We start from the raw sequence: 12,586 nt of genomic DNA, 5'->3' as shown, positions 1-12,586 counted from the left end.
GAAGACAGGCTGATGAAAGTCCAAATCTCAGCTTAGGCAGAAAGTGTGGGAAAGGAGGAAATAAAGAGGCATGTAGATACTTCTAGGGAAAAAAAATCATCTTATCTTAAAACTCTAGTCAAAATACAACAACTTTTAAAAATTATATAAATGACCAGGAGTTAAGATTTGGGAGATCTATATTATATATATATATTATATATATATTATATATATAATATATATATATCTCATATATAATATATATGAGAAATATAATACATAATACACATATATGTAATATGTATATATTGTATATTTATATATTAATATATATGTATATATGTATTATATGTATATATATGCATTATATTTATAGCACATAAGCTCACTGAAATATTTATAAGTTTCACAGATATGTCATATCTGTGTTAAAGATGAAAAATGTCACTGAATGTGTTCTTATAAATGAAATAGCAGGGAAAAACCTTGAAAGTCCTATGATGAACTAAAAAAGTTTTTTGATGAGGATTACCTTTGGCTTTCAGATGCAGTCAGCATATAATCAAAATTTGTAGTCTTTGTACTAAAATTCTTGGGAAACTATGGCATGACAATTATATTTCTGATTTTATTTTTTTATTAATATGTAAATACACACATACACATGTGTGTTCACATAACCATTAAGTGATGGAGAGATAAATGGTATGGGGAAGAAAGATTCCAAACTAGATCTCTGTGGATTTGGAATTTGGGAAATAAATCAGAGGTTAAGATAGAGGTAAAGAGCTCCTCAGGAACTTCTATCCACAGTTTGAATCCCAGAATTTGAAGTTTTCCATGAACCTTAAACATCACGTAGTCCACTCACTCTAAAATTGTGTTGCAAAGAATCATAAGAGTCCAAGATTATGCCTCAGTGATCTACAAATAAATGTCTGACATATAGAAAAAAATCTCTAAATTACCTAAGAAACATGTTCATTTGTTCTATTGTTATATTTTTCAGGTTCTGTTTATGATTTAATTTGATTTTTTTAAAAGATTTCTGTACTACAGAACACTCATGAAAGAAATTGAAGAAGACACAAAAAGATGGAAGAGCATTCCATGCTCATGGATCAGAATAAACATTGGTAAAGTGTCTATATTGCCTAGAGCAATCTATACTTTCAATGCCATCACGATCAAAATTCCACCGTCATTTTTCAAAAAGCTGGAACACACAATCCTAAAATTTGTGTGGAATCAGAAGAGACCCTGAATTGCTAAGGAAATGTTGAAAAAGAAAAACAAAACTGGCGGCATCACATTGCCTGATTTCAAGCTTTACTACAAAGCTGTGATCACCAAGACAGCATGGTACTGGCACAAAAACAGACACATAGACCAGTGGAACAGAGTAGAGAGCCCAGATATGGACCCTTAACTCTATGGTCAAATAATCTTCAACAAAGCAGGAAAAAATATACAGTGGAAAAAAGACAGTCTCTTCAATAAGTGGTGCTGGGAAAATTGGACAGCTATGTGTAGAAGAATGAAACTCGACCATTCTCTTACACCATAAGCAAAGATAAACTTGAAATGGATAGAAGACCTCGGCATGAGGCAGGAATCTATTAAAATCCTAGCGGAGAACATAGGCAGTAACCTCTTCGACAGCAGCACAGCAGTTTTTTCAAGATATGTCTCCAAAGGCAAAGGAAACAAAAGCAAGAATGAACTTTTGGGATTTCATCAAGATCAAAAGCTTCTGTGCAGTCAACAAAACAAAGAGGCAACCCACGGATGGGAGAAGATAGTCACAAATGACACTTCAGACAAAGAGCTGATATCTACAATCTATAAAGAGCTCCTCAAAGTCAACACACACGTAATAGAGAATCATGTCAAAAAATGGGCAGAAGACATGAACAGACACTTCTCCAATGAAGACATACAAATGGCTAACAGACACATGAAAAAATGTTCATCATCATTAGCCATCAAGGAAATTCAAATCAAAACCACATTGAGATTCCACCTTACACCATTTAGAATGGCCAAAATTAACAAGACAGTAACAATATGTGTTAGAGAGGATTTGGAGAAAGGGGAACCCTCTTACACTGTTGGTGGGAATGCAAGTTGGTGCAGTAACTTTGGAAAACAGTGTGGAGATTGCTTGAAAAATTAAAACTAGAGTGACCCTATGACCCTGCAATTGCACTACTGGGTATTTACCCCAAAGATATAGATGTAGTGAAAAGAAGGGCCATCTGTACCCCAATGCTCATAGCAGCAATAGCCACAGTCACCGAACTGTGGAAAGAACCAAGATGCCCTTCAACAAATGAATGGATAAAGAAGATAGGGTCCATATATACAATGGAGTATTATGCCACCATCAGAAAGGATGAATACCCAACTTTTGTATCCACATGGATGGGACTGGAAGAGATTGTGCTGAGTGAAATAAGTCAAGCAGAGATAGTCAATTATCATATGGTTTCACTTACTTGTGGAATGTAAGGAATAACACAGAGGACATGGGGAGATGGAGAGGAGAAGGGAGTTGGGGGAAATCAGAGGGGGAGATGAACCATGAGAGACTGTGGACTCTGAGAAACAAACTGAGGGTTTTGGAGAGGAGGGACTGGGAGTTGGGTGAGCCTGATGGTGGATATTATGGAGAACACGTGTTGCATGGAGCATTGGATGTGGTGCATAAACAATAAATTTTAGAACACTGAAAAGAAATAAAATAAAATGAAAAAAAAATTTTTTTAATTAAAAAGAGGGTCACCTGGGTGGCTCAGTGGGTTAAAGCCTCTGCCTTCAGCTCAGGTCATGATCCCAGGGTCCTGGGATTGAGTTCCACATTGGGATCTCTGCTAAGCAGGGAGCCTGCCTCCCCCCCCTCTCTGCCTGCCTCTCTGCCTACTTGTGATCTCTGTCTGTCAAATAAATAAATAAAACATTTTTAAAAATACAACAAAATACAAAAAAGTTAAAATAAAAAAATTAAAGAGTTCTGAAGCTAAATAAGTAGGAAAATTCTCAATTCAGCCCAACTGTCTCATTGAATAGGTCAAAAAAATTAGACCCAGAAAAATAAAATAAGTTCTTCAGAGTGTCAGTGCCAGTTAAATACAAAGTTAGGACCACGTCTTAGTGTGGGTTCTTTTCAAAGCAGATTCCAAGACAAAGACTTGGGTGTGGGTAGTTTCTTTGGAAAGTGATCCTCAGAAGTAAGAGTTCGAGAACAGGGAAAATGTGACAGGGAAGGGAAAAATCCAGTATAGGTGTATTAGTGAGTGGCTTAGCCCTGTGGGCAACCCAGGCTCAGATTGTTGGGGACTATCTGAGAAACTACACAGAACATGCTTCTGAACATTCCCACCATATGATGGGAAGATAGAGCAATTTCCACCACTTCCCATTCCCACAGATTGAGGGTTGTCATTTGGAGCCTTAATTCCTCTGCACTTCTAAGCAGCAGAGAAAACTCCCAGGGCTTCAGTGAAAACACTCAAGAGAGCTGCAGAAAACAGGAGGTGAGAAGTAGTTGCATTACTGGAAATCATCCATCATACCTCCCGGTGAACACAAGAGGGCCCAGGAGAGATGAGGCATGGCACCAACAGGTTTCATAAATCTTAAAATTATTTCTTCAAAGCTTAAAATGATGATTGGACCCCCAGCATTCTCCAAACCCACCTGACTCAAACTCACCTCTTCTCACTCCCAAAGCCTTGTCTCATTGATACAAGACTAAAGAAATCTGTTTATACTGTACAGTATAAGGGCTTTTATTTTCTTCATCAAGCAGCTCTTTCTGATGACTATTTTCAGACACATGGTGACCAAAGCTACCAGTGCTTTCCAGGATGCCACAGAGTAAGTATGATTTCACATATATTTTAGTTACAGATACATTTTATTCTGTTTCAACGTCAGTCTGTTGAGTGCTTCTGAAAGAGGGATCTAGGATTTCATCAAATGAAAGGAAATTAGGTGGTAACAGGGATCCAGCCAGCACTTCTCTTCCAAAGGACTATTGTTCTGTGACAGAGCCAAGGCAAAGGAGTTTTGAGCAATTCCTCCAGTGTAAATGGAGCTGAAAAGCTCCAGTGTGTGCTGTGCATGGCTTCAGCCTATGCATCAGGCCAAAGACTGTAACAGAGAGCCCTCTGGGAAACCACAACTCTTAGGGATGACAAAGGAAAGTGAAAAGCAAGGCAATTAGATGAGAAGACCCCTAAAATGAGAATGACACAGACAACTGTCAGTTCCTTTTCTCACTTAATCTAAGATACTGATTCTTCTACCATGATTGGTGCTGATGCCAAAATATAAGTGCACAGATATTTTCTAACTAAAGTACTATAAACAGATGGTATAGGAGGTCAAACATAAAACCGTTTGTGACATGGAATGAGAAACTAATCCTTTGGTAGAAAAATTAATAAAGCCAAAAACAAAACAAAACAAAAAAGGAGAGAGCCTTAGAAAACTCACAAATGCATTCAAACATCTCCGCAGTTGTGAATTGCTAAGTTGCTAACTTTGATTTGTTCTCTGGAAGACTGCCCGAACCCTATCAGTATCTGGCTCTATACACTTGACTCTCTGTTTGCCCCCAGAGTTCTCTCTCTTTCTGTCTCTAGGCTTTAACCATATGTTAGAGCCTGAAGAAAAGATTTGAGATTGGTCCAGTTCATTTCGGGTTTACAATCCATACTGACATGCAAATACTCTCTTGTCTTCCTTAGCATGAGTCATAGAGAGCACTAAGTTCAGTGTGTTTTAAGGTTAAATTAGTTTTAAGGCTAAAGAAGCACAGACTCTGCACCAATAGATTGGGGGCAGATGCAAGGATAGAATAAAATTTTCTATTCTGTTACAAGTACTACACACCTGAAAGATTTTTTTTTTTTGCATTCTTTTCTTTTGAAATTTTTTCTATAAGAAATATTTCAATAGTTTGGGTGAAAGGCATTTCAGAAATGCTGTTGAATCAAAATGAATGTCTCTTAGACTTTCTCATGGAAAATACCTAAAGATAATACCATTTTAAATGCTTATCACATAATGTGAAGGGAAATAAAATATAATAATAATTAACATGTATTATATGAGGCAGTATTCTAACAATCCTGTGAAATACTTACTCTTATAATTACCATTGCACAAATGAAGAAATGGTGGCTCAGAGACTTTAAGTAGTCTGGTGAGTGTTTTGACAAGTTGGGATTTGAACCTGGACCTGACTGATCTTAATCTTGTATGCTTAACCACTGTTAACAGTTTCAAAATCCATTAATCCTTTCTGGTTAGTAAACTAGAACAGGGTTTGTAAGGACAGATATACATGGACATTAACATGCCAAAGAACATGATTATTAGATCAAGATATGATGCTGCCTTCATCACAAATCATACTTTGCATGGCTTAATCAATATCAATATGGAGTAACTGATCCTGAAAATTACTTTTTTATGATTTTTTAATTTAATTCAATTAATTCGCATATAGTGTATTATTAGTTTTAGAGATAGAGATCAGCGATTTATCAGGCATATAATAATACCCAGTGCTCATTACATCTCATGCCCTCCTTAATGCCCAGCACCTAGTTATCCCATCCCTCCACCTCCTACTCCTCCAGCAACCTTCAGTTTGTTTCCTATGATTAAGAGTCTCTTATGGTTTCTCTCCCTCTCTGGTTTCATCTTGTTTTATTTATTCCTCTCTTCCCCTATGATCCTCTGTCTTGTCTCTCAAATTCCACATATGAGTAAAATCATATAATTGTCTTTCTCTGACTGATTTATTTCTTTTAGCATAATACCCTCTAGTTCCATCCATGTCATTGCAAATGGCAGGATTTCATTTTTTCATGGCTGAGTAGTATTCATTGTATACATATTCATTATCTATATTACCACATCTTCTTCATTGTATACATATTCATTATCTATATTACCACATCTTGATGGACATCTGGGCTCTTCCCATAGTTTGGCTATTGCGGACATTGCTGCTTAAATATTGGGGTGCAGGTGTCCCTTCAGATCACTACATTTGTATCTTTGGGATAAATGCCTAGTAATGCTGGGTCAAAGTTTAGCTCTATTTTCAACTGTTTGAGGAACCTCCATACTGATTTCCAGAGTGGCTGTACCAGTTTGCATTCCCACCAACGGTGTAGGAGGGTTCCCCTTTCTCTGCATTCTCTCCAACAGCTGTCATTTCCTGACTTGTTAATTTTAGCCATTCTGACTTATGTGAGGTGGTATCTCACTGTACTTTTGGTTTGCATTTCCCTGATGCTGAGTGATGCTGAGCAATTTTTAATGTGTCTGTTGGCCATTTGTATGTCTTCTTTGGAGAAATGTCCATTCATGTCTTCTACCCATTTCTTCTTCTTCTTTTTTTTTTAAAGATTTTATTTATTTGTCAGAGAAGAGAGAGAAAGAGAGCACAAACAGGAAGAGTGGCAGCAGAGGATGAAGCCTGATGTAGGATCACAACCCAAGCAAAAGGCATATATTTAACCAACTGAGCCACCCAGGTGTCCCATGCCCATTTCTAGATGTAGTATTTGTTCTTTGTGTCTTGAGTTTGATAAGGTCTTTATAAATTTTGGATGCTAGCCATTTACTTGATAAGACATTTGCAAATATTTTCTCCCATTCTGTTAGTTTTCTTTGGGTTTTGTCAACTGTTTCCTTTGCTGTGCAAAAGCTCTGTATCTTGATGCAGTCCCAATAGTTCCTTTTTGCCCTTGCCTCTCTTGCCTTTGGCAATGTTTCTAGGAAGAGGTTGCTGCAGCTGAGGTCACAGAGGTTGCTGATTGTGTTCTCCTCTAAGATTTTGATGGATTCCTGTCTCACATTTAGGTCTTTCATCCATTTTGAGTCTATTTTTGAGTATGATGTAAGGAAATGGTACAATTTCATTCTTCTGCATGTGGCTGTCCAATTTTCCCTACACCATTTGTTGAAGAGACTGTCTTTTTTACCATTGGATATTCTTTCCTGCTTTGTCAAAGACTAGTTGACCATAGAGTTGAGGGTTCATTTCTGGCTTCTCTATTCTGTTTCATTGATCTACGTCTGTTTTTGTGCCAGTACCATACTGTGTTGATGATTACAGCAATTCTACCAATCATTTAAAGAAGAATTAATACCTATTCTTCTGAAGCTATTTAAAAAAAAAAAGAAATGGAAAGAAAACTTCCAAACTCTTTCTGTAAGACTAGCATTACCTTGATCCTAAAACCAGAAAAAGACCCACCAAAAAGGAGAATTACAGATCAATATCCCTGATGAACATGGATGTAAACATTTTCACCAAAATACTAGCTAATAGGATCCAAGAGTACATTAAAAAGATTATTCACCACAACCAAGTGAGATTTATTCCTGGGCCACAAGCATGGTTCAATAGCCACAGATCAATCAATGTGATACACTACATAAATAAAAGAAAGGACGAGAACCATATGATCCTCCCAATAGATGCAGAATAAGCATTTGACAATGCATAGCATACTTTCTTGATTAAAACTCTTCATAGTATAGGGATAGAGGGAAAATACCTCAATATCATAAAAGCCATACACAAAGTTAAAGCCCACAGCTAATATCATCCTCAACCAGGGAAAACTGAGAGCTTTTCCCCTAAGGTCAGGAACATGGCAGTGATGTCCACTATCATAACTGTTGTTCAACACAGTACTAGAAGTCTTAGCCTCAGCAATCAGACAACAACAACAAAATAAAAGGAATCTGAATCTGCAAAGAAGTCAAACTCTCACTCTTCACAGATGACATGATACTCTAGGTGGAAAACCCAAAAGACTCCACCCCAAAATTGCTAGAACTCACACAGCAATTCAGCAATGTGGCAGGATATGAAATCAATGCACAGAAATTGATTGTATTTCTATATACCAACAATGAGAGAGAAGACAAAGAAATTAAGGAGTTGATCCCATTTACAGTGGCACCAAAAACCATAAGATACTTAGGAATAAACCTAAGCAAAGAGGCAAAGGGTCTGTACTCAGAAAACTACAGAACACTCATAGAAGAAATTGAGGAAGACATAAAGAAATGGAAAAACATTCCATGCTCATGGATTAGAAGAACAAATATTTTTAAGAGGTCTATGCTACCCAGAGCAATCTATAAGCCCTATCAAAACATCATCAACTTTTTCTTTTTTTTTTTTGCCAAGCTGGAACAAATAATTCTAAAGTTTGTATGGAGCCAGAAAAGACACCGATTAGCCAAAGGAATATTGAAAAAGAAAATCAAAGCCAGTGGCTTCACAATCCCGGGCTTCAGGCTCTATTACAAAGTTGAAAATTACTTTAGTAAGTCTGTATATGAAATGTTTTCATGTAATCACCATGGAGAAAAGTGGGAAAGTGGCAGAAAATGTGTTACTTGAAATATTTTGGGTATAGACACATTACTTTTTCAGTTCAACTGCTAATGACTTCATATATATACTAAGATTACACATAGTCAGAAAACAAAGGGAAACACCCTGATTAATTTCTAAACCTACAAGCACTTCACCAAAATGAGCCTGAGTTCCCCATAATGTGTATAACACATTGCCGTGTCTACCTTATATGGATAATATATAAATACCTGATACTCAAATATTTTGAGTTGCTATGGGAAGAAATAATTAACGTAAGGCAGAACATTAGTATTAAAAGGATACTTTAAAAACTAGAATTATAATGGGACACCTGGGTGGCTCAGTCAGTTAAGCATATGCCTTCAGCTCAGGTCCTGGGTCCTGAGATTGAGTCCCACATCTGGCTCCTTGCTCAAGGGGCAGCCTGCTTCTCCCTCTGCCTGCCACTCCCCCTGCTTGTGCTTTCTTTCTCTCACTGACAAATAAATAAATAAAATCCTTTAAAAAATTAGAATTATAAGAGTTATTGATTACAAAAAATATATAGTAAATTCCTTCAAAGAAAAGTTCTGAAAGCACAAGACCCTGATTTTTAATACTTTTGCTTGTCTAATGCAAAGGTGAAGGCATGGAGGATGCTTTCTTACTTGTTCAAGTGTGATATTTAAAATACTTAACAACTGATATGGCAGGCACCACACAAATTCAAGCATCTTATAGTAATAAGGTCTCCAGAGGGCTTTGTTTTGCTCTGTTATTTCAAGGCTGAATGAAGGAGTGGTGGGAGTCCCAGTGAGGGGCTGCATGAGCTGGTTGAGCTGGTTGGATTGGGTCAGCAAACAGTTACACAGGGAGATGAAGCAGCAGCTATTCAGAATTATCTAAATAGTTTCACTACCAATATTGACATGCCAGTGTATACCAACTAGATGTTATCAGCCCGTGTTGTTTTAAAATAAGGCAATATATATGGACAAATATAGACGTTGGAAAAAAATTTTATATTTATATTTAACATAATTTACACTTAGAAATTTGATAGAATGAACACCAAAAAATTTAAAAGTATTATAATGATATAATTTTAATTTGCCCATATTTACTAATTTTTCTTCTTTACCATTAGTCTACCCTCTACCCTTACAAAGTAAAAAATAGCATTTCCATAATGAGTAGCAAAAACAAATAGACCCCTGAAATATTTTTCAATAAATAAATTTTGAGTAAATGGAGTATGTGTAACTAATGCTTCAAGGCCATTAGAGCAGTTAAGAATGGAAATTTGAAACTCTGGCCTTCCAACCTATGGTGTAATCAGCAAATCCCAGAAACACGTGGATATATTTTCTTCTGCTTCTGTATCTCAACTAATTCTCCAGGATTCTGTCCACTTAGTTCCTATCTTATTACACTTCAGAGGAGTAGTAAATCTGTTTTCTTCTCCTCCCACCTCACCTGCTCAACAGTCATATCTCACAAAAGCATGGAATTTCTTGTGATTTGCCTCCATTCCAGTCTTGGGAGAAAAGAAATCATGTGAGGGAAGTTAGGAGCTACCTTCTCACCTTCCACTCACCAATCATGGCCACATACCACTGAGTGCAGACGGACCTAAGGAGAGGGACTGATGCTTAGTTTCACAAATGTGCATTTGAAAAAATGTAAACCATGAACTTTTTTGTAACACAGGTGATGTGTCACAAACCCTGGTCCCTTCACTTGCAGCTTATTATTCCATTACTCAGAGGAAAGAATAAAGAGCACAGTTTCTTTCCCACGTTCTCATTTACTTCTTCATGTCATGGGGATTTGCATTAGTTTTCCTACATCAGAGGCACCTGTGGATAAATTCAATGATTTCCCATTCTATTACTGGTAAATAACAAAATAATAAATGTGAGAAGATCGAAATATATTGCAAACAGTTGCAGTTCCCACCAATCATAGTGTTGTCAAGTCATTGGAATCAGCGATAATTCTCAGGTTCATTTGTTCTTCTCAGAGTTACAGAAACTTTGATGATTAACAGCTGTGTCTGTCACAACTGATGGCACACATTAGCGTTTCTACAGAACTTCCATAAAATGACTATACTATAGATAGAGCCATTATAAATTACAAGAGCAAAACCTCAGCCTTGCCTGCACGCATGCGCCCGCACACACAGCAATACAACCATCTAAGTGAAGAGGGGCACAACTGTAAATTCAGCTGAAACTTATTTTTTGGCTGCGGGTCAAAAGAGGATCCTGAAAGCGAGCCCAAACAAAATGTATTCAGATGGATCACATCTTTCTCTACAGTACTACAACTGGTTGGTTCCCCTTTAATCATTTCTTCTTTTTTTCTTTTTTCAAGTTCATATTTAAATTCCAATTAGTTAACATACAGTGTCATATTAGTTTCAGAAGTAGAATTTAGTGATTCATCACTCATATACAACACCCAGTGCTCATCACAAGTCCTCTCCTTAACTCCCATCACCCATTTAGCCTAGTCACACCCACTTCCTCTCCAGCAACCCATTCTCTATAGTTAAGAGTCTGTTCCCTGATTTGCACCTCTCTCTCTCTCTTTTTTCCCCATATGTTCTCTTCACTCACTGCTGTATGTACTTTTTTGTCGTTATGAATTCGAATTTCAGTGTCCATTACAGAGTTTTATTGGAAAAGAGCCATAATCATTTGTTTCTGTATTACCTATGGCTGTTTCTGCCCTACAGCAGCAGAGTTGTCATTCCAACAGAGACAACCTCGTTCATAAAGCCAAATACATCTACTGTCTGACGACTGACAGAAAAACATCTCACCTCCTGCTCCAAACCCTTACCTCCTTCATTTTACTTTTCTTTGAAGGATGTATAACTATTATCTCTCCTGTGATATAACTTCTGCAAAGGTAGGAGCTTGCTCTCTTTGGGGGAATTACTGCCGGCACCTAGAACGCTGCCTGGCACATATCAGGTGCTCTACAAATATTTGTTCAAACAGTACATTTTTAAAAATCCAGATTTCAGGGGTTTCATAGGAAGCACCACGTTACTTCAAAAACATGAATTCCACTACTGCAATCTGCTGTCTCTGTTTCTCAGTCAGAAAAGCTAAGGTTAAGGCTCCGGCAGACCCGGGGCGCCTGGGTGGCTCAGTGGGTTAAAGCCTCTGCCTTTGGCTCAGGTCATGATCCCAGGGTCCTGGGATCCAGCCCCGCATCGAGTTTTCTTCTCAGCAGGGAGCCTGCTTCCTCCTCTCTCTCTCTGCCTACTTGTAATTTCTGTCTTTCAAATAAATGAATAAAATCTTTAAAAAAAAAAAAAAGACTCCGGCAGACTCGCACAGAAAGGCCAGAAAGGAAATGCCCGAGTTTCCTTTCCTTATCAGAAAGGGAAGGCCTGGTAACTTGAGGGGCTGGAGGCAGACGCCAGCACTGCTGTAACGTCAAGGGGAGCGCAAGCTTTAAAAACAAAACACCTGATTTTATTTCCATGATTTTTAAATGCCTTTTTTTTTTTTTTTTTTTTTTTTGCCCCTCCTATAGGTTAAAGGTAACACTGTCAAAGTTATCAAAAACTTTGTGTGTGGTTCTCTGGAACCTTACCAAGACCCAGTTATAATACCAGAAAGAGGAAGCAGTCAGGGAAAACAAGGAGATGTTGAAAACTGCAAAAAGGCTTTTAGCATTACAAATATCACCTAGATTTAAGAACACTGTATACTCTAAAAGCAACCCTCTTCTATTGCTTATAAAATGAGGACAACAAGGCCTCCAACATTAAAACCAAACTGCTGTGCTCATTTCGGCACCACATATACTAAAATTGGAACGATACAGAGAAGATTAGTATGACCCCTGCGCAAGGATGACATGCAAATTTGTGAAGCGTTCCATATTTTTGTGATTCACAGACCTGTACCCCTGGGGCTAATAATACATTATATGCTAATAAAAAAAATCAAAAATTTTTAAAAATAAAAAAAAATAAAACCAAACTGCCTGAGTTTACAGTCAAAGTAACATGCAAATACTGCCCTTGGAGCTCCTGAAATGTGTGGAGACTGGGGGATCTGCACTGACAGTGCCTGAACTGCTTTTGGTCTTGTTTTCCAAATTCTCCACCATCTATGGACTGAACAAGTTACTGTATTGTCGAAGTTGTGAACACAGAAGAAAAACCTCAACAGCAAT

At 37.5% G+C, this 12,586-nt stretch overlaps 1 non-coding gene across 1 annotated transcript; it reads left to right on the top strand.

Annotated features, from left to right (window-relative positions):
* The first annotated feature begins 12,188 nt into the window (after positions 1 to 12,188).
* LOC123937743 lies at positions 12,189 to 12,295 on the top strand. The gene has a single exon (XR_006817542.1). It is a non-coding gene; the product is annotated as a U6 spliceosomal RNA (small nuclear RNA).
* Positions 12,296 to 12,586: the final 291 nt, after the last annotated feature.

The sequence above is a fragment of the Meles meles genome, chromosome 2, assembly GCF_922984935.1.
Source record: "Meles meles chromosome 2, mMelMel3.1 paternal haplotype, whole genome shotgun sequence".
NCBI lineage: Eukaryota > Metazoa > Chordata > Mammalia > Carnivora > Mustelidae > Meles > Meles meles.
Note: the sequence above shows the minus strand (reverse complement) of the source record. Positions and strands in the feature narration are given on the sequence as shown.